The sequence below is a fragment of the Alexandromys fortis genome, unplaced genomic scaffold (assembly GCF_014885135.2).
Source record: "Alexandromys fortis isolate MF-2015 unplaced genomic scaffold, M_Fortis_MF-2015_v1.1 scaffold_327, whole genome shotgun sequence".
In the NCBI taxonomy this organism is placed as follows: Eukaryota; Metazoa; Chordata; class Mammalia; order Rodentia; family Cricetidae; genus Alexandromys; species Alexandromys fortis.
The window spans coordinates 801250-818372 of NW_026068231.1; positions in this window are offsets into that span (position 1 = coordinate 801250).

The following is a 17123-nucleotide window of genomic DNA, read 5'->3' on the forward strand; positions in this document are numbered from 1 at the left end:
ATATAATGTTGGCGTATAAATATAGAGGTATAGTTTAAATAACCTTTACCAGCTGAGGTGGTAATGCAATACCCACAAGCCAAAATTCATCTAACAAAAACTCCAATAACAAGCATGAGAATCTCTCCTTTGAGCTGTTAGTGTGGGATGTCCAGGAGACTCCAATAACATTACAGGCTTTTTCTATTACCCTTGTTCCCCAGAGGTGGAAGGCAAACTTTTCTTGTTGAAGATACTGTACATTTCAGATATAGTACCCAAAGGCCCTTAAGCTAGAACCAACCTAATTGACTTATCTTTGAGGACTAGAATTCATGAGTCTGCCTGCTTCTCCTGCACCCCACCTCCCTGCTTCTTTTATTCCCCATCCATTCCTTAGAGGAAGTAAGACCCTCCTCAGGAATTCAACAAGCTCTGGCTTACCAACATGAAGGTAGAAGCAAGACCCTCGCCTGTAGTATCAAGGCTGAGCAAGGTATCCCACCATAGGGAATGGGCTCTAAAAAGCCTGTTAATGCACCCAGGATAAGTCCTGTTTCCACTGTCATCCTCTGCAACAGATCAAGCCACATAACTGTTACCACATTTAGAGGTTAGATACACTTTGGTTAGATACAGGTCATCAGCTGTCACTCTCGAGCTCCCACTAATTCAGTTCAGCTCTCTCTGTGGTTTTCCCCATCATACTCTTGAACGTCACTCTCTTCAAATGAACTCCAGTAGCTCAGACAAGTGCTTGTCTGTGGGTTACTTCACTTGGATGTAGGTTCTATGATGACAATTAGGATAGTCACTGATCTGATAACCTCTCCACTATTGCTAGAAGTCTTAGCTGGGGTCATTCTTGTGGATTCCTGAGAATTTCTCTAACATTAGATTTCTCCCTCCCCCATAATTGCTACCTCTAATGATATATCTCTTTCATTGCTCTCCCCCTTTATTCCTCCACCAAGTTTTCAATGGAAGGAAGCAAACAATCCTAATCTAGCTATGATGCTTATGAACCACGGAAAAGATAAGCATTATATACTAACCTTAAGGATGTAATGGTAGCATGAATATTGTGGTGGCAACTAAAAGGTCTCCAATTTTACTTAAGATATGTTTAAGAAGAATGAAATCATGTCTGGTACTGGAAACCTGGCTAACTACCAAGGACTAGTGAAGTCTTGGACCTGAGGGAAGAACCAACAACTGGCACATTTCCAAACCAGCATAATCCCTAACTATACTGTAAATATTTGTCTTTACACTCACAGATAAGTGGACTCCTCACTGTTCATCAAGGGAACTTCTTTGCATCAGATGAAGACCATAACAGAAAAACATAACCAATCAAAATGCAGAATAGTGGAACCCAGTCTCAATGGATACATATATAAGGACCAATAAACCTAAGAATCTAGAAACAAGGTGAAGATCCTGTATAGATTTTGAGTCAGAAGGTCAGAAGTTCTCAGTGAGGTTGTGTTTTCTAAGAATGTGAGGAGCTATACCTATAAACTCTCTACAATTTGATTGACTGAACATTTATTGAACTAGGACAAAACAAATAGGTATGATAATGTGGATGGGATGTGAGAAAGCCCACAAAGCTCTTTACCCCACACAAAGAGCTTCAGGAAACTTAGGAATACTGAGAGCAGGAGAAATAGTTTTCCGATTGTTTATCCAATATCAAATGGACAGCCTGAAGATATCAATATAAGTAACATTATTTATGTATTTACAAATAGACATGTAATTATGTATGAATACATTTATGTAACAACAATTAGTATAAAAAGAGGTCATGAATTTGAAAAACAGAAAGGAGGTATGTATAGGAGGGTTTTCAGACAGAAACAAGAATGGAAAAAGATATCTCAAAAATAAAAGAAATAATTAGATAAAGATTCTAAATTCAATATTAATTTGAATGACTTTTCTTTTGCTTTACATGAAAAGTAATGATCACTTATCTTAATGCCCATGTTCTTTAACCTTTTGTCATTCCCTTAATCCCATGCTTGAATCCTGCTGACCTCAGGTGGGAACTACCGTAGTTACCATAATAACAGCACAGTTAAGGTTTATACTGGGCAGGACACAGGCGGTACCATATTACCTGTACATGGTACAACTTAATTTTTTAAGAACTGCTTAACATTTTAAGAAATGCTCCTGGATAGTAAAAAAAAAAAAAGTTACAGATTCACAATAAAACAGATTCAGACATAAAAGAGCACAGTGTTGGATGAGTGTACGTAGGCTTGAGAGAGAAAAAAAAATATAGAGAGAGAAAGAATAAAGTTAATGCCCTTAAAAAAGGGGGTAAAGTCTTTAAAGAGACAGAGTACAGATAGTTATTGATTAAGAGAAATAAAGAAAAATAAGCCACGTAAAAATGGAAAATTCACAGAGAGTCTGGATTATGTACATTGTGTTTTCTTTAAAATTTTTGACTGTGAACGAGCTAAATACAGAGAGACAATGCATTATATGGGCTGCCAAGTGGAACCAGAATGGATATCATGAGCGTATGACTTCAGAATTTGGGTCCAATGATATGATGCTTTGTAAAGGGTCTTCTTTTGTTTTCACAGAGGACCAGACCCTGTTGATTTCTTCTATCCCAATTTGGTATGATAGACCACACCCTGCTGAAATGTTGCTGTGAACACCCTCAAAAAAATACTTCACTCAACTGCCCCCTGAGATGACCCTGGCACACAGGTTATACAATGAAAGACCTAATTAACGATGCCCCCATTCAGCAGGAAGCAGTTTGGAGAGAAAAAACTACGCCCATGTTCCCAAACATTGTTTATAAATGTACTTTTACATTTAAAGGGGGATATGATATAGATATGAATAATTTGCATTGGTATGGATTTTAAGGTCAATTTTGTTATATGTATATGTATTTCTGATATTGAATAAGGTATTGTGGTTGTGTAGTTCATTTAAAATGTAATGTATAATAGGAAATATAGGTTGCTAATGGATAATCATCGATGATAGTAAAGCTTGTAGTCATGTTAGTTAGAATTTCTAGATATATAGAGATAAATTTCAGTTAGATAGACATTCTTCATATCTTTCAAAGACTGCAGAATATGGCATTTAAAATATTTTAATAACTTAGGGCTTTTCATGACAATGAGACATGTCTGCTCCTGGCAGCCCCAGCTACTTCGAGAGGAAGATGGGCATCAAAGAGGATCCTTATGGAGTTTGATAGGCATTTGGGCAAGAAACTGCTTTTGCCTGGACTGTTGCATACAATGGACACAGAGAACCCACAGAGAGAGGACTGCTGAACTTGCCTAAAGGTGAGATGGTCTTTCAGGGTTCCTGATTCATGAAAGAGTCTGTGAGACATTCTGCAGGATACAGAAGAAAGTGACTGAACTGTCTTTGGAATTTCCTTTTTTGTGGAGGTGTCTGCTGGATACTATGGGCCTGTAGGCCGAAGATGGATGCCCCAACAGTACAAGAGAACTTTGGGTGACTGTCCAGACAGCGAGATGTCTCTGTCATTTCTAGAGCTTTGGACTTCTTGTTGCCTTAGGTAATATTATATCCTTCTGGAGTCTTTGATGGAGTTGAAGAATGAATAGATAGTTATAGTTTTCCTTAGTTATGATAAAAGATAAAATAGATATAAATATTGTAACTGTAATTCTTGCTTGATAACTGTTTTGCTATATGTAATTTTACTATGTTATAATGAAAGCCTTCTTTTTTGTTTAAACAGAAAAAGGGGAAATGATGTGGGAGTGATTCCTTACTAATAAAGAAACTGCCTAGGCCCATTTGATAGGCCAACCCTTAGGTAGGCAGAGAAAACAGAACAGGATGCTGGCAGAAAGAAGCTGAGTCAGAGAGTCACCATGATTCTCCCACTCCAGACAGACACAGGTTAAGATCCTTCCTGGTAAGCCACCTCGTGGGCTACACAGAATATTAGAAATGGGTTAGAACAATATGTAAGAGCTAGCCAATAAGAGGCTGGAACTAATGGGTTAGGCAGTGTTTAAAAGAATACAGTTTCCGTGTAATTATTTCTGGTAAAGCTAGCTGTGCGGGTGGCCGGGTGCCAGGAACGTAGCCTGTCACTCTTATTTCTACAGATAGGTCAAAGTGTATCCTGTGACAACCAGTACTTTGATTTTGACCATTAATTGAACTGGATAATGCTTGCTTTTATCCAAGATGTGAAAATATCATTTCTTTCAGCATAACAATATATTGTGTGCATATTCTTAAGTTAGGCTTCCAAAAATCTGTCTCCCTATTATTCTTAATACAATGGAATGTGAATTTCTGTCAGAAAGATAAGAAAATGGGGAAAATATTTATCCTATCTTCTGGGAATCAACAATAAAATTTGAACATATTTACTACTCTATCCATAAATTAAATACTTAATTCAAAACATATTCCATTTACATTTCACTGTAAAGTATACCATCTTTCAATATTCAGCACAATAGTATCAAATCCCAGAAAAAAGACAATACTGCTCAGAAAACCGCCAAAGTTAAATTGAACAAACTATATTAATCTTAAATGCATTGATTATCAAAATACACTATAGCAAATTCCTGTAGTAATCTTCTGATTCAGACGTGATTTATGTCATGTCTATAAAACATGACCAAGCACGACATAAAGAGGCATACTTGTGGAGAATCATGTTAATATATTTTAACTTAATTTTGTGAACTTAACTGGAAAGTTACATAATAAGTTTTAAATGTGAGACCAATATCACAACCCCATGAGAACATTTCTTTGAAAACACAATATTTGAGTAGAGCTTTGAATTAAAAACTTAAAAAAAGTCTATATTTCTAACACTAATCTATGTTTCTTTAAGTTTTACTGACAAATGTATCTTTCATGAATGTGATACTTTTTTAGCTGAAATAGTCTTTTAGTATATTAGTGTTCTCTTTTTAATAATACAATAGACATTTATATTGCTCATTTGATCATCTCAGAAAAAATGTCTTTATTTGCCCTGAGACCCCTCTCATCCTAATTATATGTAGATCAACTCACACAGGATGTCTAAAGCAAAAAAAAAATGATAATAATAACTACAACATTACCAATAACAATGAAAAACAAACAACAAAGTATTTTTAGTTAATTTGCTCCAAAGAATTTTTGGTATTTGAAATTGAATTTTCTCATAGGATTTCTTTCCATAAAGGATGGAATATTAATTAAGTTTTTGGAATAGTCATTTCATTTTCCTCATGAAGGAAGAAATATGTCCTCCCTTTTTTCTGATATATCTAATTTGAAATGTATCATCTGCCACCAAAGACCAAAGCCTAATGTCCCAATTTTAATTCCTTCACAGTTGCACATAATTAACTCTATGAAATTGTTTAATTCTCACCAAATATTCATTGAGGACCCATTGGTCTAACCTAGATCCTGCACTAGGATCACTTTTATCTAAATTGATTTCTTCTTGGTTTATGTGCTTCAAATTCTTTGTCTATTGGCTGAAATCAACCACATTTTTTTTTTCAGTTTCTAGTTCTAGGATTGTATTTCTAATCTTTCCTAGTGTGACAAAGATCCTTCAGAGCAGGTATGAGATTTATCTTTCCCTATTCAGGCGGTTTTTGGAAACCGTGAATTTCTTGAAAACTCTATTTGCAACTAATTCACATACTAATGGAAGACAGAATTTTTTCCAAAGTATTATTATTTTATGAAGAATATTTCTTACATACTTTATCAGGACTTAACTCAAATTTAACCTTTTCCAGGTAATTTCTTGTTACAAACTTCAGGACAGTGTAGCTTTCTCTCTCCCTAACAGCTGCTTCTATACATCTCTGAAAGATATGAGTAGGATAAGGCTGAAAATAGATGACTATGTTTTTGTGAATTCATATTATATATATTCATTGTTTTAAATATGCTATGCCCAAAATAAATAAATACATTTAATTACTAACTTTAAATAATAATTTAAAAAGTAATATTATTTTAAAATAAGTAAAATTAAAAATAATAAAATGATATTTTTAATTGGGAGGCATATAAATTTTGAAAGGATGTGAAATGTCAAATGTTTTTCCAATGTATGTATCTATGGTTAATTATCAAATAATTTTTTTAATATACTCAAATACACGGTGTCTTATTATTTATTGATCAATAAAAGAATATCTTTGTAAAGGCTTCTTCACTAAATACAAAAATTCATTTTTTTATGATGTCTGGAGAACAAAGTATTAACTAGATTATAAGGCAGTTAGCACTGATTGCTTTCTGGAAAACAAAACAAAACCCAATCTCCTAAACAAAAGTAAAATGTACCCACCTCAATTCAGTTGAAAACCTTAAAAAGCATCATCAGGATTTCCCTGACATAATTGTACCAAGATTTTGCTTTTTCTTATCAAGACCATTTCATTAGTTAGAAATAAATATTTTAAAAAGTTTCATCTTTTTTTCATTCTTCTACATGTTGAAATCCAGTTATGCCAGCATCATTTCTTAGATGCTTTCTTTCTTCCATTGTATAAATTTAGCCCCTTTGTCAAAAATCAAGTGTTCATAGGTTTGTCGGTTAATATCCGGGTCTTCTATTCGATTCCATTGATCAACATCTCTGTTTTTATACCAATACCGGGCTGTGGTAAAAAACAATGATATCTTGAACTTTGCATGCAAATGGATGGAAATAGAAAAGACTTTACTGAGTGAGGTAACCCAGACCCAAAAATAGGAATATGGTATGTACTCACTCATAAGCAGATTCTAGCCATAAACAAAGGACATTGAGCCTATAGTTCGTGATCCTAGAGAAGCTAAATAAGAATATATATATTTAATACTCCTGGATATTGGAAGTTGACAAGATCATCGTGCAAAAGTTGGGAGCAGGGGGGGGTGGGGTGGATTGGGGGGAAGGGGAGATAGGGAGAGAGATGGGAGAAGGCGAGGATTGGGGAGAGCTTGAGGGAATGGGATAATTGAGATGGAGGAAGGTTGGATATGGGAGCAGGGAAGAAGGTATCCTAACCAAGGGAGCCACTTTAGGGTTGGCTAGATTCTTAGCTCTAGAGGGGTTCCCAGGTGGCCAAGGCGATTTCCTCATCTAGTTCCTTGGGCAGCAGAGGAGAGGGTGCCTGTACTAACCTTATCCTATAGCCACACTGATGAATATCTTGCATATCACCATAGAACCTTCATCTGGCGATGGATGGAGATAGAGACAGAGACCCACATTGGAGCACTAGACTGAGCTCGCAAGGTCCAAATTAGGAGCAGAAGGAGGGAGAGCATGAGCAAGAAAGCCAGGACTGCCCCAAGGGGTGCGCCCATCCATGGAGACAGCAGGGCTGATCTAATGGGAGCTCACCAAAGCCAGCTGGACTGGGACTGATGAAGCATGTGATCAAGCTGGACTCTCTGAATGTGGCTGACAATGGGAGCTGACTGAGAAACCAAGGACAATGGCACTGAGTTTTGATTATACTGCATGGACTAGCCTTGTGGGAGACTAGTCTGTTTGGATGCTCACCTTCCTAGACCTGGATGGAGGGGGTAGTACCTTGAGCTTCCCACAGGGCAGGAAATGCTGACTGCACTTAGGACTGGAGAGGGAGGGGGAGAGGGGTGAGAGTGAGGGAGATGGGAGGATGGGAGGAGGTGGAAATTTTTAATAAATAAATAAATGTTTACAAGTTACATCTTGATTTAGGAAGTAAGAGATTTATATAAATCATCTACTTTCCATGTCCATTGAAATTCAAATGAATTTTACTACAATATACTGATGGACTGCTAGAATGAATTCTTAGGAATTCGAATAACATATTTGTATAAAATTGACAAGCTGCATAATTTTCTGGACATTTCAGCCTTATAAAGATTATAAACAAATTGGGAATTTTCTCATTAATTCTATCATTTATAAAATTAAGATCATAATGAATATGTTTAGGGTAGTATTTTTAAACCCGAAGAAAGTCATTCCCATGAAGTACATTTGTCAATGAATTCCAAACATTTAGAAATAAATTAAAATTTTATATGAGGATTTGTATATAATTGAACATCTGTAGGGATTATATGTCACTTTGATAAATCATCAATTTAATATTTCTATAATGTCTTTCTTATAAAATAAATTCGTGCTATGTATAACAATAGCTGAGAGATTATCTGTTTGCATATAATCATGTCTTTTTTTTCTAGTTTCAAGTTTTGGCTCAATTGCTATAAACCAATGATCCAGAAAAGCATGAAAAAACTTGATCATCCACTACTAAGATAAGGACTAAGAAAACTCATAGCATTGCTTTGAAGTATACTAACAGTGATAATAGGTCTCATAGAATCACAGTCCTACCAATCTGACTATGATTTTTATATCTATGTAGACTCTATAATCAATATTTCTAGGAAGTTCAATAAAATTTCAACTGAAATTAAGTAATGAGAAACTAAATATGTTAAAGTAATGATTCTAATTTTAAGTACAAACATTCATATTCTGGCAATATGCCAAGAGACAATATATAAGTTGTAGAAAAAATATTTTTCTCAGTTCAAAGCAATAGTGTGCTAATATAGCAGCATCATCCTTTTCAAAAAGAAAGCTAGGAAACATGTGTCAAATAATAATAGAAAAAGCTAATATATGGAAGACACGTTAATTTGTGGGTCAGCTATATGGTATAAAAGATAGAAAATACACCTTAAAATGAATAACAACTTCATATATTTCTGAACTACAATATTTATTCAATAAGGTATTTTTGAATAACTGGAAATGTCCACTCAGTAGTAAAATGTGTATAATTAAAAGAAAATAGTTTTATGATCATTATTATGTAAAAATATGGTAGTCATTCCTTAGAAATATACACATGTAATTTTTCTAATACACATTTCAAAAAATAATAGATTCTTCAGAATATTTGTATTAATCTTAGTCGTATGTGATTTTATAATTATAATTCTCCAGATTGATACATGGTTTAAATAATTTTCACTATAACTTATAAATGTATATGAAAAAGGTAAATATTTTTATTTGAAAACTTACTTAATGACTTCTGATTGTTCAGTAAACAGTGTCAATATCTTCCATTCATACTATATTTTTCAAGCTAATAATTCAATATATATATATAGACTTTTTTGTGATTTTTTACCACTACATTTTATTGGATTATATGGAAAATATTTGCAGTTAAGTTTTTTCATATAATATATAAATCATACTGAGAAAATATAAAACATACTGAAAGCCTCTATTTGCTTTAGAATTTCATATTTTACAATTGAACAATTACAACAGCTCAGTGTATAGAAAATTAGCAGACAGATCACTTTTCAAATTGTAATCTTTTGGTGGGTGGTCATGGTGGTGCAAACCTTTAGAACAGCTTGGTCTATAAAAGCTAGTTCCAAGACAACTAGGACTATTACAAAGAGAAACCTTATCTCAAAAAAAGCAAAATAAAAGAAAAAGCTTTTACCTTTTCACAGTTGTGATAGATGATATTTTAAAATCAATAGAAGATCAAAGAATCAAAGGTCAAAGAATTATTTACTCCCATGATTTTACTACACAACTTATATTGTATATTGTTGGTTTTAATGTAAAAATTAAGGAAGATATAGATATCCTGTGCAATTACTTCAAAGTATAAATGTATCTAGTGACGTGCACCAGGTTATTATAAGGTAAACTATCAGCTAAGAAACAGATGAATTCAATAGTTAATTACAGTAAAATTTTGATTATATAAAAAATAATTTGGATTAGGCCTTATGGTTTGGTGTTTCCTATTGTAGCTCGCTTCTAAGGTGATGTTTTCTTAAATACTTATTGAAATTTATTTCACTAAAGAAAGAATAGACAAACTAAAACCAAGTAATATTTGTAACTTGAAACATGGGAAGATTTCAAAAAAAAATTAAAAGTTAGGAGTGGCCAATAATTAGCAATTTCTATAATATCCCAAATGATTAATCATAATTTTACTGTAATAATGATATTGCTGTGGAAGCATATTGTACCTAAGATGCATTACTATTTGGTAAAACTTTGTATATTTCCATAAAATATTATATTTAAACAATAAAACATCTTCATTATTAAAAACAGCTTTAATGAAAAGATTTTAATTTAATTATTGTTTGTATTTGTCTCTTTGCTTGTTTTGAGACAGGGTTTCTCTACGTAACAGCCTTGACTTTCCTAGAAATATTTCGTTTAAAGTAGGCTAACCTCAAACACACAGAGATCTGCCTGTGGCTGCCTCCCAAATGCTGAAATTGAAGGTGTAAACCACCACTACCCATCTGTATTTATTTATTAATTGGAAGAGTTTGCAGTATTTATTACAACCTTTGTCTGAAGTGGACAAAATCATAAGCTAAGATTTCTTGATAATATCAATGGGCACCACATTTTAGTTCCTGTGTGCTATAATGCAATATGATAAGTATAAATAACAATAACATTAAGGAAAGGAAAATAGAAGGGGGGAAAGTATAGGAAAACAATACCAGAAAAGTTAAATGATATATATGAAGAAAATGTTGCAAATTAAACTGTTGTTTTAGTGTTAACTAAAATATATGAATTTTCACCAATAAAAAGATGGCCAAAATTATGTGGGCATATAAATATTTTTAAACATAATCTAAACTCTACATCATAGATAATTATCTTAAAACATTACAAGCACAACACCATTGATTTGTGTGATTTTTGAGTTCCTAACTATAAGTACAAATGAAATAACATAAATTTCCTCTACATACATCTATAATATTTATAAATGTAAATAGTTATGCTGAATCAAATGAACACAGTGATATTAAAAAAAAAAAAAACTAAATGTTTTCCTCCTTTCCCAGAAACATTTGTTAATGCTGTCAAAAGACATCAAGTGTTTGAAAACATACTTTCTTATTCATTCTTTTTCAAAGACTGCAGTTGGATTGAATTGATCTTACAGAAGTGGATGGGGTAATCTTTCATAAATTGTACATTGAAGAAATAGGACAAAGATGTCAGAATGAGTAGTATATCAAATATCTCATGTCTACTCAAATGTCTGATTTCTTCTCACTGCTTTTGGCTCCTCATATTTAAAGTTTTAACTATAAAGTAGCAAAAAATTTAGCCTTACTCAGGAAATGTTCAACATCTTTAGTCATCAGAGAAATACAAATCAAAACAACACTGAGATTTCATCTTACACCCAAAAGAATGGCCAAGATCAAAAACACTGATGAAAACTTATGCTGGAGAGGTTGTGGAGTAAAGGAACACTCCTGAACTGCTGGTGGGAATGCAAGCTGGTACAGCCCTTTTGGATATCAGTGTGGCAATTTCTCAGAAAATTAGAAAACAACATTTCTCAAGATCCAGTAATACCACTTTTGGGTATGTATCCAAAAGATGCTTAATTGTGCCACAAAGACATGTGCTTAACTATGTTAATAGCAGCATTGTTTGTCATAGCCAGAAACTGGAAACAATCTAAATGCCTTTCTACCGAATGGATAAGGAAAATGTGGTACAATGGAGTACTACACAGCAGAAGAATAATGACATCTTGAATTTGGCAGGCAACTGGATGGAGCTGGAAAACATCATTTTGAGTGAGGTAACCCAGACACAGAAAGACAATTATCACATGTACTCACTCAAAAGTGGTTCTTAAACATAAAGCCAAGAAAACCAGCCCACAAATCACAATCCCAGGGAACCTAGACAACAATGAGGACCTTAAGAGAGATATCCATAGATCTAATTTACATGGGAAGTAGAAAAACACACGATCTCCTGAGTAGGTTGGGAGCATGGGGAGCTTGGGAAAGGGTTGAATAGGAGGAGAAAGGTAGGAAGGGGAGCAGAGGAAAATGTAGAGCTCAATAAAAATAATAATAAAATGATATTAGACTCTAAAAAACAATATACACAAAAAAGTTTTTCGGTAGTTTTGGAAGTAAATGAAATAGTGGAATTTATTTTACATATCACTATAGTAAAAAGTCTAATAGTTCTTAATTATAAAAAGACAAAATCAGATATTTGGATAAATGTTGAAAGATCAGAGAAATAAAGTAGTCAAACACTGTAAAAAATGTTAAGTGGAAACAATTCTAATCTAGTTGGATGAAAGACAAGTGTGTGTGTGTGTGTGTGTGTGTTTGCTTTTTTAAAGCATCTAAAACAATGTCAATTTCATTAATTTAATGACTGGGGTGAGGTGACAAAAGTTACACTGGGCTATGACTAAACATAAATAATGGGTTAATCTGTCCTTCATATGTCCTTATAAAAGAGCCAAGTCCCTAAAGTTTCTTTAATCTAAAATTGTCACTACCCTGTCCTGTAGCAGGTGAGTATTTTATCAACAACTTGAATTGGGCTCTCTTTCTATGCCTTGTAATCTCCAAGGGAGTGCACTAAGCATTACTGGAAGAAAAATTAACTCTTTCAAGCAATGAAGCAGTAATTTTCAATGGTACCCTTATGAACCATCAAAGATAAAAGAAAATGTCACATGCCTTTAATCCCAGCACTCGGGAGGCAGAGGCCGCGGATCTCTGTGAGTTCGAGACCAGCCTGGTCTACAAGAGCTAGTTCCAGGACAGGCTCCAAAACCACAGAGAAACCCTGTCTCCAAAAACCAAAAACCAAAAAAAAAAAAAAAAAAAAAAAAAGAAAAGAAAAGAAAATGTCAAATACAACCATATGTAGGTTGCTCACAATGACTCGTTGATTTCATACTTGGACCTGGTAAAATATAAAGTTTAATCCTACTGAAAAAAAAATCTCAGAGCAATAATAGCTTACTGTTGCTGTTTGTTATCATTTTTTTTCCTTCACTGTGCCACTATTTACACATACGAAATGCAAGGAATCAGTCTAAAGGGAAATGGAAAGCAATTCATGACTATTGTTGTTTATTAGTATTCTAAAAGGGAAATGTGATATTAACTTGTAGATATAAAATTATGAAGAAGACTAGAGGCTAGTTTTAATTGAGAGAGAAAAGGATAAGAAATAGGATTAAAAAAATATAACAAACAATTATAAATTTCCTTGGATATTATGTTAAAGATGTTAGATTTTAATCTAAATAAGAAGGTTATCCTTTGGAAATCTGAATGAATGTATTATCAGGAATGCTTTAATAGAAGTTCTCAACTATAGTGAAAATAGAGTATGGGGAAAAAAGAGTAATTATAGATACTGTTTAGGTAATTAAGTTGAAAGATAATTTGGATGGGACAACATCAAAAATAGAGTGGTCAGAAATGTTGGTCACTAAACTCTAGGTCTGGTGTCAAGCACAAATTAGAATCATAAAATATGTATAAATATGTATTAACCCTAGTCTTTACAATCACCATAGTATAAAATATGTGATATTACCTGCAAATAATCTTTGAAGAACTTTCAAAAAATTTTCAGAGACGTCCCATGCTTTATGATTTTGAGAGAAATCATAATGTTTTAAATTAATTAGCTAATGAACTTCTAATTATTTTGACTGTTCATGGAGGACTACACTAAACTCTATGAATAATTAAGTAAAACTGCTTAGGAAACTCAGGTCTTCAATTAAGATGGCAAGGTTAGATGATGGGAAATTTAGTCTATCTATTAAAAATCTTATATCCTTTATAAAACACTGAATTTCAACTAATTTCCCTGGGGATTATTATAGTTTGCTTTATATAAGTGACTGTCACATACTTAACTAATTTTTCAGCTATACCGTAGGATAAGATGGATTTTGTAATGCTTCCTTCATGCATGGATTAATCACTATGAACAAGTGATAAATTGAATATTCATGGATGAATGAAAAGGGCAGCTATATGGTTATCATTTTTATGCTTCTCTAGTTCTTCCATATATATGATCTAATAAACCTAATATATGAGTAATATTTCTGTCTTTCTTGGCTGCAATATACATGGGTCCTGGGGGGCTATTAAACTTGTTCTGCACTTCTCCTATCCTTCTGCTAAGGAATATTCAGTAAAAATTTCTTTGGATCTGAATGGCTTGTATTATTTGGAGTTTGTACAATTGGTGATGATAATGTGCACACATAAAATTTCATGATCATATAACTCTCAGCACAAGAAAGATGTTTTAAAAGTGTTCGTTAACAGAACAATAATAGTCACTAAACTGGCAATATATAACTTCCTAGCATATATGGGGTAAATATTTAATAAAGTTCCATTTTCACAAGGGAAAGGCTAAATGGGTATGAAACACATAATTAATTTCAGAGGTATGAGTCTTTCCCTTTAGAATAAGCATTTTCTCCTTTGTGTCTGTTTTCTTTTAAAAGATGAATTCTTCCAAACATTAACCAGAGGTCAGTATTGCTTCCATGATTTCAGAAAAATAGAGGAGAAAGCCGGGCCTTGATGATGGCACACTCCTTTAATCCTGGGACTCAGGACAAAGACAGGTGGATCTCTGTGAGTTCAAGGCCAGCCTGGTCTACAGAGCAAGTTTCAGGACAGGCTCCAAAGCTACAAATAAGCCCTGTCTAAAAACAAAAATGTTGGAGAAGAAACTGAATAACAGTAGAAGCAAGCATAAATTGTTTTTCTTCTCCCATGTAATATTTGACTCAAAGAACATAGTACTTAGAAACACATTCTTAGAGTAGTTTATTAACAAAAATTGAAAGTCTGCTTTTTGACAAATTCAAAAAGGTGTCAACCCATCATGTTTTATTTCGAGATTTGCCTTATGAATGTTACTTAGACAATGGGGGTAATGCATCACTCCATTGTTCTTGTTTTGAATGTGGGTAATCTATATAGCAAGGCTCAGCATGTTGTTTTCCTGTAAATTTCCAGACATTAAATAATTTATGGTTATTGTACTATATAGTTTCTATTTAAACCACTCAACTCTGACACTAAATAGGTGACTGACAGTTCAAAATACAGTGATTATGGCTTTATTCAAACAAATATGAATGATCACTCAATTTTATATTTAATATATTTTTCATATAACACCAATAATTTAAACACCTTTAGACTTTTTAAAATCAAATATCTCCTACATCACATATATACACACAGACACACACATACACACCACTCATGGACAACACACAGTTATCTAATATTGCTATAAAAAGGACCTGTGAAATATTGAAAGGCCTGTGAGGCTAAATAACCAAAGGTGTTATATAACCAAAGTACTGTCTTGTTTATCACAATTTCACATTGTCACCACAAAGTGGGAAGATTTTTTTTTCTTTTCATTCAGGCCAAAATACACTGTCTTGCCATGTGATTAAAAACAATCATGAGCCAACATAAACATGTCTAGTTTATAATCTCATTTTCTGAGGTATTTCTTTAAAAATCAGAAAGTAGATGAGCACAGGTACTAACAAATGAAAGTACTATATCACATAAAAAAAATTCTAACAAATTTCTGAAGACAGTAAAATTGGAACAAATACTTTTCCATTATAGGTCGCTATGCAATTTAGTAACTCAAAGTCTCACACCATTTTTTGAGTATTTTATATGAAATGGGTCTTTAATAATTACTGTGAAGGCAACAGTATTTTGCTTTTTATGTCATAATAAATTTACTTTAAAATATTAAAATTAGCTGGGAGGTGGTGGTGCACACCTTTAATCCCAGCACTCGGGAGGCAGAGGTGGATGGATCTCTGTGAGTTTGAGGCCACCCTAGTCTACATGAACTAGTTCTGGGACAGGATCCAAAGATACAGAGAAACCCTGTCACAAGAAAAAAAAATTAAAATTACATTTGTGCTAATTTACCAGTTAATATCAATTATAATTTGAGTTTTTTCCAGTTAATAAAATTTATTTATTGTTATAACTATCTTCTAAAATGTTTATAATTTAAAATAAGTAGAGGTCTAGGTATTTTAATAGCAGATGGTTATCTAAATATTATTTGAAAACCAATATTTGGTTTCACTTGTGGCTGAAAACCAAACAAAACATTCAAGGATTCATTTTCTATTCATTTCTATAAGAAACTATTCACTTCATACAGCTTTGACAATATGAATGAGCCAAAGTAGATAGCAATTAAATAACAAAATAGTCTAGATGCTTCAGTATAACATTTTTGTGTATTTTTTTGTTTGTTTCTGGTTGTCAGTACCCATACATTTCACAAGCTCATAAGAAATATCTATTTTGCAACTGTCATTATTGAAGCGCAGCAATATAATACTTTATTGACTCCAAAAGATTTTCTTCAGTGATATTATGGAGGCCTACCAGTTCTAACTTTGTAAACTCATGAGTGGTTTTATAAGTAAAAGCTTGGGTTAATTTAAGAATTCATAAGTGATTATATTTAGCTCTGTGCAAGTAGTTGTTAAATTAATTATAGTCTACAAAATGAATATAATTACTTAAAGATGACTTTTGCCTCTTTACTCAGTGATTGAATAATATGTTCTACATTTTCTAAAGAAAACATTCTTATAGAAGTCAATTACAAAGAGAATATGCTTCCTAAAGCAGCAAAAGCATGGAGAACATTTTTACATGTGAGATAACATCTTTTTGCCAATTCAAGGAAGTATCATATATTCACAGCTAGAAATTCTCCAGTAAGTCATTTTCTACATTAAAACCAGTTGCCATTTTACAATCTCATAAAGACAAATCATTCAGCTGCACATCAAAATATTTCTACATTGAACAAAAATAACACAGTCTTTATGAACACACAGCTCTTCTATATATTCACTAACACTTAACTATTTTTATATAACACAAAGCAGCAGGATATTTCAAAAGATTATGAGGAAGCAAAGACATGTGATAGGTTTACCTACTAGGTTATTGCATTGACCACATATGTCACCATAATTTTAAGATATTAGATATTTCACTAAGGAGACTTTAACATGCAGTACAATTATGGTTCGGGAAATGTTAGTCTGAGATATCTGGTTCTACCAATGACAAGAGTTAAAGTTACCATTTACATGCATTCAATTGTTTAAATTGCATTCCACTAAACGAATTTTAGAGTCCCTTCTAATGTTGGTTCTATAAGTTAAGTAACATTTCCCTTGTATTTTATC